This window comes from Tamandua tetradactyla, chromosome 3, assembly GCF_023851605.1.
Source record: "Tamandua tetradactyla isolate mTamTet1 chromosome 3, mTamTet1.pri, whole genome shotgun sequence".
Lineage (NCBI taxonomy): Eukaryota > Metazoa > Chordata > Mammalia > Pilosa > Myrmecophagidae > Tamandua > Tamandua tetradactyla.
In genome coordinates, this window is record NC_135329.1 from 210,715,236 (window position 1) to 210,730,285 (window position 15,050).

A 15,050-nucleotide genomic window follows, 5' to 3' on the forward strand; every position below is an offset into this window, starting at 1 on the left:
AATTTGCCTCTGTTAGCCATTTTCAAGTTTACAATTCAGTGGTGTTAATTACATTCACAGTGTGGTGCTCCCATCACCACCATCCGTTATCCAAACTTTTCCCTCCACATCCCTTACCACCTCCCCATTCCGCTATGCCCTGGGCCCTGCTAACCTGTAATCTACCAACTGTATCTATGAATTTTCTAGTTCTAGGTATTTCATGTAAGTGAGATTATACCATATTTGTCCTCTTGTGTCTGGGTTATTTCACGCTTCATGATGTCTTCAAGATTCATCCATGTTGTAGATGGATCAGAACTCTGTTCCTTTTTATGGCTGAATAATATTCTTAGATGGCTAGACCACATTTTATTATTCCATTCATCTGTTGAAAGACACTTGGGTTGCTTCCACTTTTTCACTATAGTGACTAATGATGATATGAACATTGTTGTCCAGACATCTTTTGAGCATCTGCTTTCAGTACTTTGAATGTATATCAAGAAGTAGGATTGCCAGGTCCTGAGGTACTTCTCTATTCCACTTTCTGAGTAACCATCCACTTGCTTTCACAGTGGTTACACCATTTTAAAATCACACTTACAGTTTATAAGGGTTCCAATTTGTTTGCATCCTCACTTTTCTTTTACATTAATCTCCATCCAATGGGTGCCTTCCACAATGGATGCACCATTTTCCATTCCCATCGCTAATGAATGAGTGCTTCTATTTCTCCATAATCTCTCTAGCACTTGTATTTTCCATTCTTTAAACAGTAGTTAGCCTTTTAGTGAGTGTGAAATGGTATCTCATTGTGGTTTTGATTTGCATTTCCATGATGATCAATGATGGTGAGCATATTTTGAGCATAATTTCCACATGCATATTGTACATCTTCTTCAGAAAAATGTCTATTCAAATCTTTTCCCATTTATTAATTGGGTTATTTGTCATTTTGTCGTTGACTTTTAGCCGTTCTTTAAATATTTTGGATACTAAAGTCTTAACAGATATGTAATTAGCAATTATTTTCTCCCTCTCTGTAGGTTTTCGTTTTTCTTTTTTTATCATGTCCTTTCATGCACAAAAACCTTTCATTTTGATGAAGTCTATTTTGTCTAAGTTTTCTATTTTTGCTTGTGCTTTCAGTGTCCTATCTAAGAAATTCCTCAAAATACTATGTTATGAGTTGTCTCCCTATGTTTTCTTCCAAGGATCACACTGTTTTACCTCCAACATGTAGATCCTTAACCCATTTAGAGTTAATTTTTGTATAGGGTGTGAGGTGAGATATCATTCTTTTGCATGTGAATATCCACTTTTCTCAGCACGCTTATTTGTTGACCAGACTATTCTTTCTCCGTTGATCAGATTTGGTGCTTTTGTCAGAAATCAACTGGTCAGAAATGTGTGGGTTTATTTCTGACTCTGAAGTCTATCCCATTGGGTTATGAGTCTCACACCAGCAGCCACTGTTCTCATTCTTGCTTCTTCCTAGTAAATTTTGAATTCGGAACATGTAGGACATCCAACTTTGTACTCAGAGGAAATTATTTTTAAGGTGAGTTTTGGGAGTGAGAAGGCTTTTCCCAGGAGAGAAGAGGAAGTGGTGCTGAGAGAGGCTTTCTGGGTTTTCTTAGCTTCATGGAGCCAATGTGGACAGGGCTCATGTGCATCCAACCTCAGAGCCCGTCATCGCTGCTCTGCCTGGGGGCAGTGGGTGGTGGTGGGAAGTGAGTTCAGTTCTGGACTATGGACTCCGAGGTGTCAGGGGAACACCAGGTGACAGCTGTGGCCAGCTGATGTTACAGGTGTTTTGTTCTTTTACCTTTGCTGGTGCAACCAGTTATTACAGACTCCATGCTCAAAAAACCGCAGACTTATTAACCTACAGTTCTGGAATTCAGAAGACAAAATGAACCTCAGGAGGTTAAAAATCAGTGTGTGGACAGCGCTGTGCCTTCCTAGAGGATCCAGGGGAAAATTCAGTGTCTACAGGCCATCTGTGTCCCTTGCCTGTTTCTGTCCTCCAGCAACTGCTTTCTGCCCCTGACCTTCCTGCCTCCCTACTTCCTGATGAGGACCTCGTGTTTACAGTGGTAACCTCAGGGTAACCTCCCTATGTCAAGGTCAACTGATGGGCAGCCTTAATTCCTTCTGTCACGGAAGGTAACTTATTCACTGAACTTCGGGATTAGGACATCTTTGGCCGGACATTATTCAGGCCACGTGTGAGCTGGAAATATGGCCTCAGCTGCCGAAGTGCAGGAGAGTGTGTGGAAGGCACAGAGATCAGCAGGGGGAAGCACTCCTGGGGTTCAGGCTCAGGAGATGCCTTTATCTGACTCTGCATTTCTGGGGCCATGTCACCCACCCCACGTCTTCCACCCACCATCTGCCTGAGGACCCCAGGTCTCTCTGGGCAGTGCAGGCCCCTCCCCTGCTGCAGACCCCTCAAGCTGATGCTTGGACATCTCCTGGAGTCCCACCAGCACCAGGAAGGCAGGCCTCCAGCCCCAGCCCAGGTCTTGCTTCCCCCAGGGCCCCTCCGAGGGAAGGCACTTTCCTCCCAGGGGTCCAGCTGGAAATCTGGTCCCCCCCTCCAGGGCCTGAGCCCAGACATGTGAGGGGAAGTCAGATGACAGTCGTGCCTGAATCCAGATGCTGCTGCGCTGAGACCAGGGCGAGCCCTTTCCTGTGCCAAGAACACTCACCTTAGGGTTTGGGGGATGCCTCACCCCACAACTGAGAACTCCCTTCTAGATCCTGTCCTCTAACACTCCCAATCCGGACAGCACTTCCCGGGGCCCTCTGCACCCCGGATCCTCCTGCATCCCCTCTGCACCCCAACTCCTCCTGCACTCCCCTCAACACCCAACTCCTCCCGCACTCCCCTCTGCACCCCGACTCCTCCCGCACTCCCCTCTGCAACCTGACCCTCCCGCACTCCTCTCCGCACCCTGACCCTCCCGCACTCCCCCCTGCACCCTGACCCTCCTGCACTCCCCCCCAGTGCCTCCGGGGACATGCTTGTTATTCCCGGGCGGTGCGCGCCCCCTTGTGGGATCCTCGGTCACAGCTCTCCTGGCTAGAGTGTCCCCGCAGCAGGTACCTGTCACCAACAGCCCCCCGGACCCAACTTCCTGGTCCAGGCTGAGTCCCGTAGACAGCTCCCCACTCCTTGGCAAGGGGACCACCCCAGAGGCACACATTTGCCTTTGCCACGGCCAGTTACTGACCTCGGATAAAGTCTGAACATGAAGCGCATCATGTGGTAAAGGTCCCGAGGGGGAATCCACCTGAGGCCAGAGGCCAGGCCAGTGCCCGCGCCCAGCGCCCGTGGGTAGTCGACCCGGGTGTCGCGGGGTCACCCTACACATCTAGGCCTTAGCGAACTGCAATTTTCTACCCTGGGGTGGGACATCTTCCCCCCCCAAATCCCTTTTGTCTTCCTCAAGCCCTGAGCCCAGGAGGTGACCTCCGGATGGTCCCGATTTGGAAGCCCTTCAGCAGCGCCTTCCTGACTTTAGGAGGAATACGGGGAGGAAAATGAGCAGAGCCAGGAGCCCCTCCCCATTTAGAGAAGGATGTCCTGGCAATGCCACACTTTTCCTCGGTGTTACCCATTGTGGGAGGAAGAGGGTTTTCTTTTTTATTATTATTTTTATTTTGTAGGTAAAGGCTTAAATATTTTATTTGTTGACCTGCCACTCTGACCCCATAAATAAAAATAAATACATAAATCGAACAAATAATAAAAAACAAACAAAGGGAAATCTAGGCCAAATTCTGAAAACTTCTCTCTGGTTTGAGAACTTATTGATCATTCAGATGTAAAGAACTGATCTTCAATTTCCAGAGGGCTGGATAAAAAACTATTAATTATTTTCCTTGTGAAATATGTGTTTGGATTTTTTAAAAGGCCCCACGTCTTTCTAACATCTGGTCTTTTTAACACCTGGATAACTTGCACATCTCTGAATCCTATAGCAGAAAGCAAGTGAAGAAATTAACAACTCCCCAGAGATCTAAAGCATCAGAGTGGAAACTGCGATCAAACATCACCAAGCATACCCAACACTTGTTTCATTGCACTGGGACTTGTGCTACTATCTTAGATGTCATTACGATTCACTCAACATTCAATATAATTCCTACAAGTGCACTGTTGGATGAAGGTAAAAAATAATTAATCCTGGTACAGTTTCTTATTTATATTGTTTCTAGTTTGACCAAGTGAAATTCAAGTACAGATATTCTCATTTTGCTTCATGTATTCTCATTTGAAGTATTCGTCTCCAATTAAATTATATTATCTCATGAGTGGTAATGACATATTCATAAAACAGCTTTGCATTTTGTGCTTTGTGTTGTGGCTCTGATCAACTTTTAAGGCTCAGAGTTTACTTGATTGGCTTTCTTAAATATTGCAATCGATTTTTAAGAGGCAGGGAGGAAAGACTTCAAGAGAGGTGAGATAGTGGAATGGCCAGCAGAGAGTTTTATGGTGGAGAAGAGGCCTCAGTGACCCCCTCAGAGCTCAGTTAGAACCTGAGAGACAGCAGTTCACAGGAGAAGGGGAGGCCAAGAAATGAAACCAGTGTCCCTACACCTGTTTGGCAATTGGATGAAAGATAAGAGAGTGGATGAGGACATGGCCCTGAGAAGGTGGTGGGGTCAGGGGAGTTTATTGGTAGGGAACACAGGTCTTGCCCTGTGTGCAGACAGAAGGGCCTCCCGAGTGGGTGAAAGGTTTATTCTGTAATGATTCACTTAAGGAGGGTCTGTGCCTTCCAATCACACTCTGTCTTGCTCAATGGCTCGGTGATAAGTAGGTGAGAAACGTCAGGAGGAAGCACAGGCTTCTGTGGAGTCACCTGCTGTGGATTCTGCTGAGATGGTGACTGGCCTCCAGCTTCCCCTGTGGCTGCTCATGGGGCTGGTGCTTTTCCTGGACTTTGGGCCCTGGGCCTCAAGTGGGAAGGTGCTGGTGGTGCCCTTTGAAGGCAGCCACTGGCTCAGCATGTGAAACTGGTGCAGGACCTTAGCACCAGATGCCACCAGGCCGTCATCCTCAAGTCAGAAGTGAACATGCACATCAAGGAGCCGACTTTTTCACCCTGTAAACCTATGCCACTCACCACACTCAGGAAGAATATGACCATCTTTCGGCAACCAGAAGCAAATGATTTTTGAACAAATAAACTATGAGAAGATGCTTTGTAAAAGTATAACTATGTTGAGAAAGGCATCTATGCTCTCTCAAAAATCTTTTGCAGGGCTACTGCATGGTTGAAGTGCTGTCTTCTTGTGTGATTTTCTACTTGTAGGAGCAGAAAATGATCCAACTAGGGAACTGATCTGTGAGTGGATTTTTGCTTGTAGATGTGCAGTAGAGGGATAAAAGAATAAGCAAATTGCGTTTGTTGAGAGGATAGATTTTAGAGTCTTGTCTTGGAAGAGATGGAGATGTGATTACAGGGATCTAATCAGTCAATGCAAGCAGAAGCTTCAGAAAGATTGAATAAGTTACGTGGAAGTGAGAAAATGTCAGAGAGGAAAGACTGGGGGTTTCCATCACAGAAAAAAATAATGAATTCCAACTTTTTGTGTCTGAATTCTTGGCAGCTGGATTTTGTTACTTAATCCACTGAGCCAACCATCACTTTCATAGGGAAATCGGCCCATTCATGTCCTATTCACCTAATTTATATAACTCTTATGATGTTAGATCTTTTATAGTTGTTGTGTTCTTACTCTGTACTTCCTTTTGTTAATGAATGTATTATTATAAAGGACTCTAATTTTCATCCTTCTTTTTTATCCGATCAGAAAGTATCTATTCTTACTTGATTTACCCCCTTTATTGTTGTGTTTTTAAAATTATAAATATGTATCCATCTACTGTACTTGTAATCCTGCTGAAAGGTAGAAAGGCATTTAAAATGAACTGTTGCTGTTGTGTCTTAGTTTGTGAATATGTTCTCTGGAGTTAACTGCATCTGTTCCAATCTTCAGTGCCATTTTTCTAGCTGGATGGCCTTGATCATAATCAGTCTCCAATAATAAATCATCCAATAAATATTTCCTATCAACATTATTACTGCTACAATCTAAATATTGCCCAGGTGGAGAAGGTGTGTCATCTGGAGACTGGCTGTCAGCCCCACTTGAGCCTAATGGTCCATGATCCTTGTGGCCCAGGATCTACCTTGACCCTTGGCTGTCTCCACAACTCAATCATTCCAGCAGTTATTTTCTTGTCTATTTTGAAATTTGTAGCTCTTGTAGACTTACAATTGTGGCTTAAGCTCTTGAAATCCAAGTGTATTTATGAGAATGTCTGCCTGTATTTCTGTTTTTCCTTTAGAAATGTTGATGCCAATTTATTTGGTGCATAAAAACCTTAATTGTGATCTTCATCATGTATTATACATGATAGGCTCAATGTTATAATTTTTGCCCACTAAGTTCTTTTTTTTTTGATTTTGGGTTTGTTATATTTACTTATCTGGTTTATTTACCCCTACACTTGACTCCTTTAAGTGGCTTTTGCAATTCTTCTCTAAGATGAAAGATCAAAGTCTAAGTCTTTTATTTGTTTGCTCTCTATCTTTCTTTGTTAATCTAAAGAATTATGACAGATTATATTATTTTATTGGTCTTCTCAAGGAAACAGCTTTTGATTTTGTTTATTCCTTCTGCTCTTTTTAATTCTACTCTGCCAATTTCAGTTTATTTTTAAAATTTATGATCTCATCCTTGTGTTGAAGCATTTTGGTGTTGAGAGTTGTATATAAAACATTTCCTAGTGGTTAGATTTTGGTATACATTTCTCTTTCTTTCGTTGTTCTAAGAGAATTTTAAATTCAGGTTTTGATTTCCACTTTTATATAATGGCTATCTAGTAGGCCGTTTCCTAATTTATAATGTAATAATATAGTCAAGAATTTTAGCTTTTCTCTTCATTTTCAGAAATTATTTTATATTCAAATTAGAGAATTTTTTTGCATGAAGTCACAGCTTTTGATTATCTTCAATAAGTCTTATTTGTCATGTAGTACAGAATTGTCCATGGAAGTACAATGCAAGCCACAATTGTAATGTAAAATTTTCTAGTAGGCACATTTTAAATAAAGTAGAAAACATATAAAATTAAGTTTAATAATATATTTTGTGTCTGATATAAAATATCCTTTCAGCATTTATACAGTATAAAGTTATTAATGAAATGTACATTCTCATTTTTCATACTAAGTCTTCAAAATCTATTATATGTTTTACACTTACAGTATTTCTCAATATGAACTAAGCACAATTCACATGCTTAATAGTCATATGTAGTTAGTGGCTTGTATATTGGATACCATGTGATCGATATTTGCAAATATTCCATGGATACATCTGAGAATGTATTTTTAAGGGCCTATTTGCCACTATAATATTGACTTTCTTGATTGTATACTTCAATTTTTCTATTTTAAGGAGATTTCTATGGAATCTCCCCAATTTTTACAAAGATGTCTTAAAATATCCCCTTCTAACTGAATTTTGGTCAAGTTTTGGAGTTCCAATATTTTTGGAACATTGCTTGGTACACAAGGGTTTATGATTCTTGTATTTTCTTCATAGAGTTTACTTTTGTCATGAAATAACATCCCTTAATATCCACTTTATATACTATCAATATTGCTATGCTTGCTTTTAGTATTCCTTGTTTCTTTACTTTAGAAACAAACTCATGCTTTTAAAGTTTACTTGTGAAGAGCACATTTATAGAGACTCCATTCTGACAGTCTCTCTTTAGTGTGGCTCTGATCAACTTTTAAGGTTCAGATTTTACTTGATTGACTTTCTTAAATATTGCCATAGATTTTTAAGAGGCAAGGAAGAAAAACTTCAAGAGTTGAGATACTGGCATGGCCAACAGAGAGTTTTACGGTAGGGACGAGGCATCAGTGACCCCCTTAGAGCTCAGTTAGAACCTGAGAGACAGAAGTTCACAGGAGGAGGGAAGGCCAAGAAATGAAACCAGTGTCCCCACACTGTTTGGGCAATTGCATGAAAGATGAGAGAGTGGATGAGGACATGACCCTGAGAAGGTGGCAGGGTCAGGAGAGTTTATTGGAGAGGGAACCTGGGTCTTACGCTGTGTGCAAACAGAAGGGCCTGCCAAGTGGGTGTAAGCTTTATTCCATAATGACCCACTTAAGGAGGGTCTGTGCCTTCCAATCACACTCCATCTTGCTCAATGATTCAGTAATAAGTAGGTGAGAAACTTCAGGTGGAAGCACAGTCTTGTGTGGAGTCAGCCACCATGGATTCTGCTGAGATGGTGACCAGCTTCCAGCTTCCTCTATGGCTGCTCTTGGGGCAGGTGCTTTTCCTGGACCTCGGACCTTGGGCTGAGGGTTGGAAGGTGCTGGTGGTGCCCAAAGAAGGCAGCCACTGGCTCAGCATGCGGAAGCTCATGCAGGAGCTCAGTGCTAGAGGCCACCAGGCTATTGTGCTTGAAGCAGAGATGAACATGCACATCAAAGGAGCCGACTTTTTCACCCTGAAAACTTATGCTACTCCGCACACCCAGGAAGAATATGACCATCTTTTGGGGGCCCACAGTCATATGATTTTTGAACAAATTCATTATCTGAAGATGTTTTTTAAAAGTATAGAAATCTTGAAAAAGGCATCTATGCTCTATCATATATCTTGTACAGAGCTACTGCATGAAAAGGAGCTGATCAGGTCCCTGAATGCCAGTTCATTTGACATGGTTCTAACAGACCCCATTTACCCCTGTGAGTCCTTGCTGGCTGAGTACCTATTTCTGATGTGTATTTTTTGCGTCTCATTCCACGTGACTTGGATTATGAGGGTATGCAGTGCTCAAACCCTTGCTCGTATATTCCTAGGTTCTTAACGATGAATTCAGGCCACATGACGTTCCTGCAGTGGGTCAAGAACATGCTGTACCCTCCGACCCTAAAATACATTTGCCATGTTTCTTTCTTCCCCTATGCAAGCCTTGCCTCTGAGTTCCTGCAGAGACAGATGTCCCTGGTGGGTATTTTCAGATACGATCCATGTGTCTCTTCAGAGGAGACTTTGTGATGGACTATCCCAGACCCATCATGCCCAACATGGTCTTCATTGGGGGCATAAACTGTGCCCACAGAAAGCCACTGCCTCAGGTCTGTATGGGTGCCTTTACCCAATCAGTTTTTGAAACTTTCTTTCAAGTGCCTACTTACCTACCCATCTCTCTAAAGATGTCTTTGTCTCTCTCTCTCTCCCTTTAACAGTCTTTGTGAAGGTACATTGTTAAAGCGTCCCCAGTAGTGCAGTTCAGTTTGGTCACTGAGAGGAAGGAGAGGCACATGTGGGGGTCTGTAATAGGACCGATGAACAGTGGGTGTGGCTCAAGCTCTACTTGTTGAAGTGCTGTGTTCATGGTTGTACAATTTTTCTTCTGCTATGTAGGAGTAGAAAAGCTGATCCAGCTGGGGAAATGGCCCATGTGTGGATTTTTGCTTATAGGTGTTCAGTAGAAAGACAAAGGAACCAGCAAATTGCATTTGTTGAGAGGATAGGTCTTAGAGGTCTTGTCTTGGAAGAGATGGAGATGTGATTACAGGGGAATCTACTCAGTCAATGCAGGCTGAAGTTTCAAAAAGCTCCAATAAGTGGAATTGAGATGATGCCAGAGAGGAAAGATGGGTTCACCCTCCAAGAGAAAAATAATGAATTCCAGCATTTCTGAGCTTTTCTTACAGGATGGTCCCTGACTTTTAGTTGGTGTCTGGAGTAAAATGTGTGGATATTCCAGATTTGGGTAGGCATCATGAAAGTTGCATGTCAAATGGGTCTTCTACTTGGGAACCTGAAATCATGAAAGGATGGTAGTAGGGGTCATTGAGATCAAACCATGAGCCTGAGAACCCACGAAGTTGGCGTCAGTATGAAGAGATGTGAGTGTAGTAGGTGAAGGGTTTTTGATCAAACCACTGAACCAATCTCACACCATGCCAACTGTTTGTAGTAGTACTACTGCTTTACCCATAATTCCAGAGGCATCTTACATTAATCCTCTATATTTTATTATTTTGCTTGAATTTGGGAGCTGGATTTTGTTTCTTAATCCACTGAGCCAACTATCATTTTTATAGGGAAATGGGCCCATTTGTGTCCTATTTACCTAATTTATATAACTCCTATGATGTTAGATCTTTTATAGTTGTGTTCTTGGTATGTATTTCTTTTTATTAATGAATGCTTTATTTTTCATGAAACTCTCATCTTCATTCTTCTTTTTGATCAAATCAGAAGGTATCTATTTATACTTTATTTTCCCCTTTATCATTGTATTTTTATTATTTTTTCTGTTTTTAGATTTTGTTTTATTTATTTCTTGGTTGTTCTTTATTTTTTTGTTGTTGTTTTCTTGTTGTACTTTTAAAATGATAAATATATATCCATCTACTGGATCTGTAAAACTGCCAAAAGTAGGAAGGTATTTAAAATGATTTATTTCTATTCTTTTCTTGTGTCTATGTGAATATGTTCTCTGGAGTTAACTGCATTGGTTCAAATCTTCAGTGCCATTTTTCTAGCTGGATGTCCTTGACATAATCAGTCCCCTATAATAAAGTACCCAATAAATTTTATCTATCACCATTATTGTTGCTATAATCTAAATATTGTCCAGGTGGACAGAGTGTGTCATCTGGAGACTGGCTGTCTGCCACTTGACCTTAAGAGTCCATAATCCTTGTGGTCCAGGATCTACCTTGACCCTTGGCAATGTCCACGACTCAATTTCAGCAGTTACCTTCTGGTTTACCTTGGCATTTTTAGCTCTTGTAGACTTGTAATTGTGGGTTAAGCTCTCGAAATACAAGTGTATTTATGAGAATGTCTGCCTGTATTTGTTTTTCCTATTTATTGTTTTTCATACATATTGATGCCTATTTATTTGGTACATAAAAGATCATTTACTTGTGATCTTTGTCATGTATTATACATGATAGGCTCAATATTATGATTTTTTGAGCATTAATTCTCCTTTTTTTAAAATTTTGAGTTATTGTCACTCTTACTTATTTGGTTTAGTTTATCCTTAGATTGACTCCTTTAGTAGCTTTTATTCTTTTTCTCTAAGATGAAAGCTGAAATTCTAAGTCTTTTATATGTTTTTTCCCTATCATTCTTCCAATTTAAAAGCTTATGATAGATTGAATTATTTTATTGGTCTTCTCAAAGAAACAACTTTTGGTTTTGTTTATTCCTTCTGCTCTTTTTAATTCTATTTTGCTAATTTCAGTGTATTTTTAAAATTAATTATCTTGCATTGAAGCATCATATTGTTGAAAGCTATTCATACAATTTTTTTTGTTGGTTAGATTTTGGTATACTTTTCTCTCCCTTTCATTGTTCTTAAAAGAATTTTAATTTCAATTTTTGATTTTCAATTTAATTGCATGGCTATTTAGGAGGCGTTTTTAAATTTATGTATAGTTGAGACTTTTAACTTTCCCTTTTTTTCTAATTATTTTGGATTATAATTAGAGAATTTTTTAGTCACTGCTTTTGATAATTTCTGAAGATGTCTTCTCTGTGGTCCACTACAGAATTGTCCATGGAAATATAATGGAAGCAACGTTTGTAATTTAAAATTTTCTAATAGGCATGCTTTTAAAAAACTGAAAATAAACATATAAAATCAACATTAATAATACATTTTATTTATCCAACTATATAAAGTGTTATCCTTTTAGCATGCATTCAGTATAAAATTATTAGAGATATTTTACATTCTTTTTTTTCATACTAAGTCTTCAAAATCTTGTATATATTTTACACTTATGGCATATCTCATGTGGACTAGACACAGCTCAAGTCCTCAATAATCATATGTAGTTAGTGGCTAATATATTGGGCACCATATGATCAATATTTGTAAATATCAAGGATACATCTAAAATGTGTATTTTTTGTAAGGGTCTAATATAGCTGCAATACTGACTTCATTGATTGCATAAATCAATTTTTTTATTTAAAAAATTGACTAAATTTTTGCAGTTTAAAAATGTCTTAAAATATCCCTTTCTAACTGAATTTTGGTCAGGTTTTTGGAGTTTTTCATATATGATATATATATATATGAAATATGTTTGCTAGATTGTTTGGTGCACATAGGTTTATGGTTCTTGTATTCTCTCCATAAAATTTGCTTTCATCATTAAATTAATATCTATTACCATCTACCTCATTTGACATCATCATTGGTATACTTGTTATTTTTGTATTCTTTGTCTCCTTACCTTAAAAAGAAACCCATATTTTTATATGTTTACTTGTGAAGAGCACTTTTTAAATAAGCTCCATTCTGACTGTCTCTTTTAATGTAAGAATTTGGTCTCTTCATGCAAAGTTTATGCTTGACTTTATCCTTCCCATTTAGTGCTAGCTCATTCTTTTTATTGTTTTATTTTTCCTTGTTAATTTTGGAATTCCACCTTTCTGGAAATAGAAAAGTATAATATCTTTCTTGTCGCTTCTTTCCTGGGGCTTCCAGTCAAGCATACATTTCTCTACTGTGGTATGAAAATAAATGCCAAGCATTTCTTCCACCAAGGTGCTTGGTTTGCTTTTTTGTTTTATTATTATTTAATCTTGGTATTAGGTTGATTATATCTTCAGGTATTTTTCCTGGAATATAATAAGTTGATAATTTAGGAAGTCAATAAATACCTGAGAATGTCTCTTACTCCACACTGAATGCCAATTTGTTTGGGTACAGATTTATTTGCTTGTTATCAGCTGGTGTATTCTAGTGTGCAGGAGAAATCCCAAATTAGTCTCATTTTGGTTCCTTCAGAAGTAGCACACTTTTTCCTCCTTGTTTTATTCTTATATCCTAGGGATTGATCTTTTTGCATAAAATTTTCCCCAGCAAAGTGGATTAGTTTCCCAATGCTGCTGTAACAGATTACCACAAATTAGTGGCTCAAAACAACCAAACTTATTATCTTACGCATTTATTGTCTAGAAGACTGAGGTCTGAAATGCATTTCACTGGAATAAAATCAAGGTGCAGGACCCTGTTTCTTCTGAAGGCCCTAGGGATAATCTGTTTAAGTGCCCTTTCCACCTCCTAGAGACTGTCCACTTTCATTGACGCCTGGCCTCCTTCCTCCTTCCTGAAAGCCAGCAGTGCAGCCTCCTGAAATCTTGAACTCTTCTGCCTCCTTCTTTCATTTATTAGGACACTTGTGATTACATTGGCCCCACCCAGATAATCCAGGATATTCTATTTCAAGGTCCTTCATGTAATCATATCTGCAAAACCCTTTTCTCATGTAAATAACATATTTACAGGTTCTGGGGTTTAAGACATGGAGCTATTATTCTGCCTACTGTGTGCAGGAAGCCTGAAGTTAAACCCAGGTTTACTGAATGCTTGAAGATTGTCCTCTGTTAAATCATTGAACTTTTGGTTCTGATTTATAATTTGGGAGCACCTATCATCCACAGATTCCTATTTTCCAGGCTTCATCACTATCATCTTTCTCCTCAGCTTTCTTATCTTCTCTATCCCCAGTCTCCCTGCCTTTGTTCTGGGAGGGCATATCTAAATCACTGACTTCATTTTCTGCATTCCCAATTGTGCTCTTTATTGCTTTTTTTTGGGGGGGGGGCGCATGGTTAGGCTCCCAAACCTGTGTCTCTAGCTCAGCAGGTGAGAATTCTTGTCACTGAGCCACTGTTGTGTAGCTGTCTTTATTGCTTTTAATGTACACTTTTAAAAATTCTTTTTTTGGCTTATTTCAAGTTAGTTACTCCCTTCCCCTCCCCCCAGGTATGACTATAATCATGTTCAACAAATAATTTTGTTTTCATAAATTCCCAAGGTAAAGAATTTCTCTGAATTTTGTCAAATATAGATATCCCAAATAAGAACTTTCATGGCTTTACATGAATTTTCTCATCCCCTGAATGGAGAAAAATAAAACAAAATGAATAAGCAACTTGTGAAGCTGAGTTTCTTTGGGTGTCCTGCCAGCTGCAGATTAACAGGAGGAGAGCATTTTAGAAGATACTAAATAGCCCAAAATTCAACTGATTGGGATAAAAGTGGAGGATAGGCTATTGTGTTCATTAATGAGGCCACTGACAACTTCTCAGAGTGTAGTCAGACTAGACTACCAGTGAAGGAAGTTCTATTGAAAGGATTCAGAAGAGAGTGGGAGGACAGGAAATGAAATGAATGTGCATTTATGGAGAAAGTTGGATGAGAAAGTGGAATTAGATAGTTCATAGAGAATCAGATGAATGATTTTCCACATCAGGGAAGGTCTCCCTGTTTTGATACAGAAGACTAGGACCAGGGGTGGAAAAAGACTGATTTATCCTTTAATGATTGTCTTCATTTGCCAGAGCTTCTATGACAAATACTGCCCAATACATTGGCTTAAGCAACAACCATTTGTCTCTAAGCTAGAAGTCCAAAATCAAGATGACAGCCAACCAGGCTTCCTCCTGTGGTCAGCATGTACTGGTGATGGCAGTCCTCTGACATGTGGTGGTCTCTCCTTCCTGGACCTACTGCTACCTGACGGCATCCTCCCTTCCCCTCTATAAGGCATCCTCCCTTCCCCTCTAGTCACATGGACCAAGACTCACCTGCTATCTCCAAAGGTCCTATTTACAAATGCCTGGCTCCCTTGACTTAGCATCACATTTTAAAGGTTTTTACATATGGAAGCCTTACATTTTATTGGTGAATACTATTCAATTCTCTGGATATACCATGTTTTATGAAACTATTCATTATCTGATGGACGTTTGCGTTTTTCCTACTTTTGGCGCTTATGCGTCATGCTGCTATGAATATTAGCATAGAGGTTTTGTGTGAACATGTGTTTCCAGTTCTCTTGGGCATATATGTATGAATGTGTTTTAGTTACTTAGGCTGCTCAAAGGAATGCCATGAAATGGGTTTGGCTTGAATAATGGTAATTTATTTGCTTATGGTTAGAGTCTGGGAAACTGCCCAAATGAAGATATCA

General features: G+C 39.8%; 1 protein-coding gene and 1 pseudogene across 2 annotated transcripts in view; both read left to right on the forward strand.

Moving 5' to 3' along the window:
• LOC143678279 (UDP-glucuronosyltransferase 1A3-like) overlaps positions 1–10,279 on the forward strand; it is an 87,290-nt pseudogene extending 77,011 nt beyond the window's left edge. Inside the window, exons 3-4 of the transcript XR_013173136.1 lie at positions 3,973–4,966; positions 8,402–10,279. The product of XR_013173136.1 is annotated as a UDP-glucuronosyltransferase 1A3-like (transcript). The remainder of the gene's footprint in view (positions 1–3,972; positions 4,967–8,401) is intronic.
• Positions 1–15,050, forward strand: part of LOC143678276 (UDP-glucuronosyltransferase 1A1-like) — a 161,595-nt gene that overhangs the window by 66,694 nt on the left and 79,851 nt on the right. The window lies entirely within an intron of this gene.